Genomic DNA, 10,474 nt, shown 5'->3' on the forward strand with positions numbered 1-10,474 from the left:
TTCCTGCCTTCAGGAAAAATCCCTGAGTTTTGCACTGTAGGAGAAGGTGGGGGAAGCTAAGCAGAGCTATGTGCTGGGAGAAGTTATGAAACACCAGGAAAAATGAAAACATCCTGAAATTCTTAGGGAGAAGAGAGAAACTCAACAGCAACTGTTCTGGCGGAGCAGAGTTCAAAATGCTCCCAGCCAGACCAAGGGGCACAATTCACCTGTTTTCCAAAATATTGTAGAAAAATCACCTGTGCAAACCCTCACTAAAACACCCTCTTTCCCCAGCCCAGCAGATTAAAAGGGCACCAGCCTTTGTCACAATGAATGAATGACAATTTAAAAGCAACTGCATGTGAGTCAGCACCTGGGCTTTGGGCTGGAGGCACAACCTGCCTCAACAGCATTTCAACCAGGATAATAAATCTTCACTAGGCTGGAAAAATCCACTGAGACACTTTCAGAGACTGCTGCTCCACTCATGCTACAACATACCTCCCTGCCCACAGGACCACCACTCCCTGCAGTAGAAATGTGGGCATTTTAAAAAACAGGAAATCCATTGCAGCTGATTTCCATCTGTTCTTGCCATAGGAATGTCTGGCTCCACAGCATGGGAGTAGTTTTCCCCTAAGATAATTGTATCCTAAAGAGAAGCAGGCAGCCCCAGCAGCGTGCTGCAGGAGAGCCATCCCGACCAGAAAGACCCCCAGGACCAACGAGCAAACCAAACCATGGACCTTGTCCATGCCGCACAGCAGAATTTGCAGCTCTGGCAGCATTGCCCATCTCCAGGAATTTCAGCAGTGGGGAGAAGAACTAGATTCAGCAGCAGGGTTCAGCTGTAGAGTAGGTCATGCCTTCACACACGCATTTTCACTGAGGACAAAACTCAAAACACTAACCTGCAAAAAAGCTGTCTAGCAATGTTCACCAGATGTTTAACCTTATTTCCAGATGAATTAATTACCCAGATGTTCTTCTTGCAACAAGCCACCCTAGTATTTTCTGCCTCAAACAACTATGGGATTTTTTTTGGCCATGAGAAAATGGGAAAGGTTGAGGTCAAAGTCATCCCTGGACAAAGGCAGGAACAAGTACTTCAGTTCAGTAAAGGGGCTTTTTTTTTTTTTCTTTTTTTTTTTGTTTTAAACACAGTAATCTAAACAGATGGGCATATTTTACACAAAAATCAACATCTTTCCTCCCCACACTGAGCTGTGCAGGGGACAAAAACTAATTTCTTCTCTATGAATGGATGGAAAATTAGAGAAGCAACAGAAGACCATAATGCCCATGGTGCAGGTGCTGTGAAGGCACACATGAGGAAGATGCAGACAGATCCACAGCTCCACAGGGTATCCCACCATGATTTCAGGGCAGGAAAACCCTGCCACTCCACATGATGATCCTTTCTTTGCTCCATTTTTCTTGGCACCACCACAGGCCCCACGACTGGTGCAGGCAGTGGAGGCCACCACTTTGCTGACCTTACAGAAAGGGCCAGGCCTGCCCCTTTCCAGTGGGAAACCTGGGAAAGCCCATGGGCAGAGCTCCTTCCCCTGCATAGCATGAGGGGTTGATCTTCCTGAAACAGGCAATGGGGAAAAGCATCCTCCTCTCAAGGGTAGCTTCTTGGTTTTCTGTCAGGAAAATCCCAAGGGATGAGAGACTGAGGCAGCTCCAGAGCTGAGACTGAATAACCAGTCGTGCTGACTCGGCTCCAGTTTACAGGCACGACTGCTTCCCAGACACTCTGCCCGGGGCCTGGCAGCAGATGGGATACTGGAATATAAAAATAAATGCCTTTCCTTGGATAAAACAAGGTCTTCCCTATGCCTCAGCACCCTGCCTGCTCAGAGGACAGTGTGGGAATGGCACAGGCAGCAGAAACCCAGATGGGAGAGGATGAAGCTATGATACAGAAGATTTGGTAGAAGAGGCCCGAAATTAGCCTGGGGGAGGAAAAAACCCTCCTAATTCAGTGTTTAGGGATTTTCTTCAGAGTTTCAGGTCTCGCTGAGGACATGATGAAAATGGATGGTGTCTTGTTATCTCTATTTGTTACTGCATTGCAAAGGAGCATCTCTCCTACAAGGAGTGGGACAGAAGCATGGCTGTGTTTTACAGGTGTGATGTCCAGTCCATAGCATGGAAATCAAGTCCAAGGGCCAGAAGTAAGACAGAGCAGAGAAACCATCAATACCTGCCAGACACTGCTGAGGGCACCCACTGCTGAGCAAACCTCCCAGCTTCACAGCACCACAGACACAAGGGCAAGAAGAGTTTGCAGCCTGGGCAGAGCTTCCCAGGTCAGCAGCAGCTCTGGCCCTCTGAGGCCAGGGAAAACGAGAGCCTGCAAACCTTCACTCCCAGCTGGAAACATCACTCCCCAGTGCCAGTGTTTTGGCTTCCACAGCACCTCACTGGCTCTCTGCATCCTCCCCCATCCTGAAAAGCAGGACTAATGTCTACATGAGAGACTGCCATGCCCTGGTGTCCTGTTTTTTTTGAAGAGCTTATGCTTTTTAAAATACATAAAAGTCCTTGAATGTTCCAAGCCTTCAGAGGCACAACGCTATAGGAGCTGCTAGCAAAAACCACACTCAGTAAGGTGTCACTTTTGATATTTCTTATTAATACAGTATAGACTTCTGAAAAATAGGTATCTGCTTCAGTCACTCCATCCTCACCAACATTTTGCTGAAGATGATAAAAGTGAGGAAATTAAAGGTGTCACATCATGCCTTGTTCCCTCCTGAACCACACACAACCTTGGCAGAGATGGGCTCAGCTCACACCTTTTTCCTGCTTCTTCAGCTTGGAAAACAGCTCCAAGATCTCCACAAACCATTCTTTCTTGTATTTATGAAACACAGAGGTTTGAAATCTTTCATTTTAGGTGTAGCAGGGCCTGACAAACAGGACATAACTCAGCAAGCATATAAATATGCACCCCCAGCAGGCCAAGAAGCTTGGGGCTACTAAAAACTGCAGATGCAATTTTAAGGACTGACAAGCGAGAAGAGAAACGTGATGCAGAGTAAATGTTCAAAGGGATGTGGTTTGGACAGAAAATGCAGCAAAATATGTCACCCCTCTCTGGGAGGTTGCTTGTTTCAAGGCCACAGCATTCTGAGCTTCTGACGTAGACGATGTACCAGTGTAGCTACAGCCACTGCCATGGGCAGCCACAGCTTCTTCGAAGGAAGAAGGCTTGAAACCTAAGAAAGCCACATCAGAGAATCTAACAGGTCTCACCATGTACTCATTTCTGGTAACGAAAGGCCAATATGGACTATGAGAAAAGAAAAAAATCAGTTCAAGGCCTCTACCTCCAACATTACCTCGGCACAGAGCCCTTCCAAGCTGGACAGCAGTTCTAATGCTTCAGGTCAGAAAAAAGAATCATGTGCATGCATGCAGATAGACACACACGCACACACATATATATGGCACAGTTTCCAAGGCAACCAAACTCCCTGCACACTTGAGCAGGGCCACACAGCAGCATTTCCACAGAAAACACAAGGGATGGGCTTCTGGACTCAAAGATGCTTGGAAGCCACACACACACAAAAAAAAAGGCTGTAATTAAGAGGCTATCACAGCCTAAGGCAAAAAGGTTGCAATAAATGAATCTAATCACATCTTTAAATGACACCACAGCACGTGACTAGTAACAAAGCCACCTGTCTCAGGAGTCACTTTGCCAGCACTGAATATTGGAATAAAAAAACCAAGCCCTGGCTAATTAAAACCCCTGGTTTTGTTGCTATATGACAAAGACAGCAGGATGTTAGAAGTGCAGCCTAGCATGTGGGAGCTCCTAAGCACTCAGTGATCATATTTTCCTTCTCCACCGTCAGCAAGAGAGATATAAACTCCCCTCTTTTTCCATCCCTTTGTGGAACTAAGGGGTTGTTTCTTCTCCCTCTTTGCACAGGGATGAGGAATTTAATTTTTTTTTTCCTTCTTTCTTTTTTTGGCAGAGGCACAACAACTTCTAGCTGGAGTTTTTCCAGCCCCTCTCTCCTCTTTCCCAGGAGTAAAACCATTCAGAGCATTAGCAGAGCCAACAAAGCCCCCTGTAAAAATAAAGCTGTTCTTACCAGGCACATAGCTTAGACCCCCAAGCATCATACTGAACAGACAGGCAGGCAGAAAAAAATTAAACAACTCTAATAAAGAGGCAAAAAACATCGCAAGCTGGGTGTTTAACATCCTGACTGCCAAAATACGAAGACTGATAAACATGACCTGATTTCCCAAAAGCAACAGGAGCTACAGCACTCACAGGGACATAGGGAGAATCAGTCCCTGCCCCAGGGCAACTCCACCACCACAGCTAAAAGGCTCTGGAGCATCTCAGCAGACATAACCTGGGAGCAAACATGGCCAATTTATAGCCAGGGCTGGGCTTCTGGTTTGTGTTTTTGGTGTTTGTTTGGGTTTTTTTTGCAATCCGAAACTGGGAGGTGACATTAAAAGGGAGTTTTCCCCAAAAGAATCAAGCTTTGACACTCGGTGTCAAAACCTACCCAGAGCAATTAAAGACAAAAGGCAGCACAAGCAGGAGTGAAGCAGTGTGGATGCTCTGGGAATAGGGTAAGCTTTTACACTGAGGGATTGGCAAAGTTAAAGAGAGACTTGATTGAAAGGTAAAGACATATGCTGGTGGGTAGACATCTAACTCTTTAAAAGACCTTTGACCAATGCCAAAAGTATTCAAGAACATTGAGAAGCTGATGCAAGGAAATGCCAACAGCTTTCAGCTTGTTCTCACTGTAGTGTGTTCCTTCTCCCCCCAGATGAAGTGAAGCTGTCACCAGCTGCCCACAAAACCAGCCTGCTTGCTCTAGCTTCACACGTGGCTTGAGAACTGTCATGGTTTAATGCTGGGCTGCAATTAAACAAATGACAGATGCTCTCTATTAACCCCTCTCTCTTCCTTCCCCTACAGGGACAGGATTGAGAATAAGGGAGACAGTCTGGCAGGTTGGAAATTGAACTGCACAGCTGTAATGAAACAGTAGTGATGAAAAGGAAAAGAATTACATCTGTATAAATAGATACAAATATACACAAAAGCAACATCACAACTGCGCCACACCCCCCCCCCAACACTCACATCACCACTGAGGCTGCAGGGCAGGCCCTGGACAAGCCCTGGACTTGACTCCTGGAGTTGGTGGCAAAAAGGAGCTGGATATAGGAATGCACAGATTCATGAATACACAGATTGAGATCAAAAGCAGAGGAATGGATGGAATCCATCCCAGGACACTGGCCATGGATAAAGAGGGCTTGACCCTCTGATCCTTCAGATTTATACCAAGTATGATGTACATGGGATAGAATACTTTGGTCAGTTTTGGTCACCTGGCTGGTCTGCTCCTCTCCACAGGAGGGTCACAGATATGACCCCTTTATTCCCTTCTGGTTCCAGAGCAGATGATGTTTTTCAGAACCAAGTAGTGGCCTTGGCTCTGCACACCATTCCCTAGCAGTCACCATAAACATTGAGCATCATCAGTCACAGAAGCAGACACAGACTGAGAAAGATACTGTTGATTTCAGCAACTGCAGCCATTTACAGAATCACAGAATGTCTGGAGTTGGAAAGGACCTTAAAGATCATTGAGTTCCAACTCCCCTGCATGGGCAGGAACACCTCTCACTAGAACAGGCTGCTCAGAGCCCCATCCAACCCGGCCTTGAACACTTCCAGGGACAGAGCCCCCACAACCTCTCTGGGCAACCTGTTCCAGTGTCTCACTACCCTTACACTGAAGAAGAGTAAGTACTTAGAAGAGACTCAACTGAAAAGTAAAATTACTAGAAATAAAATTGGATCTATCCTGACTCAGACCAGGACAGGAAGAAGCAAGAAACAAGCTTGATTGCCCACCACAGTGATGAGCTGTCCCATGGCAGGACATTGCGATCATACACTTGGGAAAGAGCTGGGACAGACTTCCCTTCTGACAGCCACACACCTTTTTCCAGACTACAATTGTGCAGTTGCTCCAATATAAAAGGAAGACACCTACCAACCTGTGCAAGAGGCCCAGGGAGGTCTAAGCACAAGACAAGAGAGCTAGTGGTTGATTTTGCAGAAGGTGCGAATGATTGAGTGCCACCTCAACACATTTGAAAGCAGAGAATGTGACAGTTTCACACTATTTCTTCTGAATTTGTTCACTGTCAGTGATGACTTTGGATCCTGATGAAGCACCACAGCAGAGGACCCACTTAAACACTGCTGCTGGGATCTAACTATTGCTTCCACCCCCAGAGAGCTCCACGTCCAGAGTTTTGAGCCCAAACAAATGTGAAGTTTAAAATCAGAGCACCCACCTCTGAGCCTCTACAGTCAGGCAGGTGGAGATGTCCAAGAGCAACTTAACCATTTTGGATGTCACCACAGGCCAGCCAAGCTCTGCTGATTGGGTTGTGGCCAATTAAGCCATCACTGTTCCACATCACTCTTCCACTAGAGGTGACTGATGCCAAAAAGTCTGGTAGAAAGGAGGATGCAGCCATGCATAAGATTTTTATGAGCTGGAACAGCCAAGGTACTGCCTTTTGCTGGCTCTGCAGATGGGAGGGGTCATCCAAGCTGTGAACCTGTACTGTTCACTCCGAGCAGAGGAGTCAGAGTCCAGCATTTCTCAGAGTTCATGCTGAAGCATCTTAACACGGAGCCAGATTTCAGGTTACATTTGCCTCTTCCATGAAAATCAGGCCTTAAGAGTGCCACTGCACAAAATGAATTCACTGCTCCCTCTCAGAAACACTGACAGTGATGATCTCTTCTCCCAGCAGCAGTGTAAGAAAACCCTGTCAGTCCTACACTTGGAAACTCACCACAAAGAAATGCTGTCTAGATTAACAACAGCAAGAGAGAGGAGGCAAATTCACCCTTCTCAGCTTTATTGTTCAAACTGTCTTCAGTGGTAGGGCATGGCAGCAAGGAAGACAACTCTGCAAAGCAAGTGTGGAGAGATGGATTAAGAAAACCAAAGCACACCTATGCTCCCACACATCACTTGAGAATAAGAAGAGACCCTAGAGCACCTTCCAGTACTTGAAGGGGTCTACAGGAAAGCTGGGGGAGAACTTTTTACAACTCCTTGTAGTGACAGGACAAGAGGTAACGGCTTTAACTAGAAGAGGGAGAGATCTAAATTAGACATTAAGAAGAAATTCCTCACTATGAGGGCAGTGAGACACTGGAACAGGTTCCCCAGGAAAGCTGCAGAAACCCCATCCCTGGAAGTGTTGAAGGCCCCTTCCAATCCAAACCATTCTAGGATTCTATTAAAGCATCCATCCAGAAGTGAAAGAAAATGCTTTTTCCATCTCCTGTAAACCCATTAACGAGCAAAGATTTGGTAGCTGAAAAGCAGGAAGTGCAAGGCTGTGCACAAGGACAACTCATCTTCTCTGCAGACCTGGAAGTGGTGCTGTGCTGCACAGGAGCTCCTGTCCCTCCTCTGGGCTGCTGTGCAGCCACTTGTCAGGCCATCTCTCCCTGAACAGCCACAGGAGCAGCAGGGTGTCAGGACAGGGTGAAAACCAGCATCCTGTTTATCACTGCCCAGCATGGGGCTTCTCACAGCAAAGCAAGGAGGGCTCCTGCCCTATGGACAGCACCTATAGCACTGCAGTATTAATGCATACAATGTATGCAGCAAAGCTTCTGCCTCATCAATTACATTTGGTTCAGTATACCCTTTAAAACTGCTTTTTAAAAAACCTATCCCCTCCCTCCAGCTCTTACCACTTACCCCTCACAAAACAGAAGACTTTAAAGAAACCCCTTCTTCTCTGGCTCTTGTGCTGTCTCTGCAGGATGAGTAGCTGCAAGCAGTAGAAGGGTTTACAAGGAATCAACCCCAAAAAAACTCCAAACCAAATTTTGACTGGAGCACTCCAGCCTTCAGTGTTCCTCAGTTACTGTGGATTTCAGCATCCATCACAAACACAAGGACCACATTTACAGTGCAACTAAAGACAGGACATATGCGTTTATTTACATTTTAGACTGTAAATCTGGAATTCAATTAAAACTCTCTGAATACTGTTTTGCATCAGAGAAAATATTTTCCAGTCAATACAAGAAATTATTTTACTGTCTGCATAATCTCAAACTGCCTTCTGCTTGATACAGCTAAATCCTCCCAGCTCCTACGAATGACAACAAGTGTCTTTTCTATGCCCTTAAAATGTTGCAAGTGCCTCAAAATCACATGGATTTTTCTGAAGGAGTTCAAATTGCATATTCTTTCTGATTCAAACTAAGCTGCACAGGGGAGAAACACAAGGCTCAGCACATGTGAGCTTGCTGTCAGGACTCCTCACCTACTACTTTTCAGGGCACATTAGCATCACAGATATCTTCCTGCCCGACACATCTTTGCATCCATGGAGCACCTGCCAAAATTCACAGGCTACAGAAGCCACCGCTGAATCATTTCCCAGCTCTGGCTCCTATCACTGGAATTGAAATTGTGAGATCAAAGAGGAAAGGAATGCAGAGCATCTTGTTTGCATGTCACCAATGCCATTTTGCTGCAAGGCAGCTAGAGCAAGACACACACAGATGCGATTTACTGGCAGCAGGAAAGAGAGCACGGCAAGAAAACCTGGCTATGGAAAGCCCAACTCCACAGCTTGGGTGTTTCACAAGCCACACACCTCCTCAGCCCAGCTAAGTATCAGCTACAACCAAAAGACTATTACTAAAGAATCCAGTCATAGATAGCCTGAAAAACATCATCAGGAAAAGGCAACCTCCATGTCAGCAGATGTGCTGCTCCCTGGACACCCTCATGCTGCCCTAACTCACCACAACCTGCTCCTGCCCTTCTGTCACAGGTCTCAAGCCGATTTTCTCACATGCCTGTCTACTGTAACGAAGAGTCTTTGTTCTACATTCACATTTGTATGTTCCTTTGTAGCTCACACAGGCTTAAAACAAAAACATGGTGCCCCTCAGGAGTCAAGAGAAATGTCCAAGGCAATGTAAAGAACACAAAAATTATTATTTGCTACCTAAGCAAATTTCATTTGTTTGACAGGACCTGAATCAGAATAATTTTGATTGCTGGGATCTGGCAGCACTAATGATGGAAATAAGCTTCTGCTAATTTTATTTTTTACTTCATTATTTTTTGAAGTCCTTTTCTCACAGTACTGGTAAGGAGTCAGATCCTGCCTGAGCTGGTGCAGGATCAGCAGAACAACCAGCCTTCCCAGCTGCAGAAGCTGGTTTTATGGCAGTGTGAGGTAGAAGTCCAGTGTGACAGTCAAGTTTTAGGGTTGGATATCAAAGGTGGGAACAAACCCACCACTTTTTTTTGTTTGCAATTAGGAAAGATGAAGTCAGAAAACCACTGAGAGATCACAGTTGGCCACATTTCCATTTCTATACAGCTCCCAGTTAGATTAATAGATGCAATCATGACAGATGGAGCACATTCAGACACTGACAGCACAGCTGAGAGCTGTGAGCACAACCATGTGTGACATGAGAGATTATGGCACAAGCAACTTCCTGAACTCCCTGCAGAACTGAGCAATCTCCTGAAGCCCCTACTGCAGAGCAGCTCTCCAGGGCAAGTAATTCCTTCTCACTTAGTAAGGCACTTTGAGGAGGGATGCTCTGCACTGCTGCAGGAATGGAGCAAAACCACAGCTCCCCCACAGTTTAAGTCTGAGAGAAAACAGGGTTTGATAAATGCCTCACAGTCTGAGGCATTTACAAGGAATACAGAAATGCCATTACAGTCTCCTGCTCTGATACAGTAGCACTGTAACAAGACAGACTTGATGCTGTGGGTCAAGCCCACCACTCTGGACGACCCCCTCCCACTACACAGTGTGATATCTACCCCAGCAGGTCCACCCTCACAGAGGAGCTTGCAAACTGGGGGTTCTCTAGCACAACAGACTTAGGAAAAACTCGACTCCTGGCCAAAGACAACGGTGTCCACTTCACCATCTCCTGCTTGAAAGGGACACCAGCCACACCAGCACTGGTCTGGGCCCAGCACTGCCTGCCTGTCACTCACACAGTCTGGATGGGACCTGACATAACTGCTCCAGGGCCTCAGCCATGCTCTGCATCTGCCAGGGATGCCCCAGTGCCTTCATTTGCCCTGGCAGGGTCCCAGCCTCCACGGGATGAATGCTTGTTTCCCTCCGATACCCATCGTCTGAAACCAGCAGAGCAATTCAACTTCAGGACATCAATTCCCACTTGGAAACTGCTCATCTCCTAGAGCTGTGCACACTCCCCACGCTCTGCATCTCACCCACCAGTCACCCTGTCCCTCTCTCCTCCCATCCGTGCCAATCCAGAGCAGGAAATCCACCCTTCAACCATCAATCCCAAAATACAACCCCCAGCCCAAAGGGATGAGTCCCGATGCCACTTGTCCACGCTGGCCATTCACCCTCCTCCCCTCCCACCCCCACC

Source organism: Chaetura pelagica, unplaced genomic scaffold (assembly GCF_000747805.2).
Source record: "Chaetura pelagica isolate M959 unplaced genomic scaffold, ChaPel_1.0 scaffold219, whole genome shotgun sequence".
In the NCBI taxonomy this organism is placed as follows: domain Eukaryota; kingdom Metazoa; phylum Chordata; class Aves; order Apodiformes; family Apodidae; genus Chaetura; species Chaetura pelagica.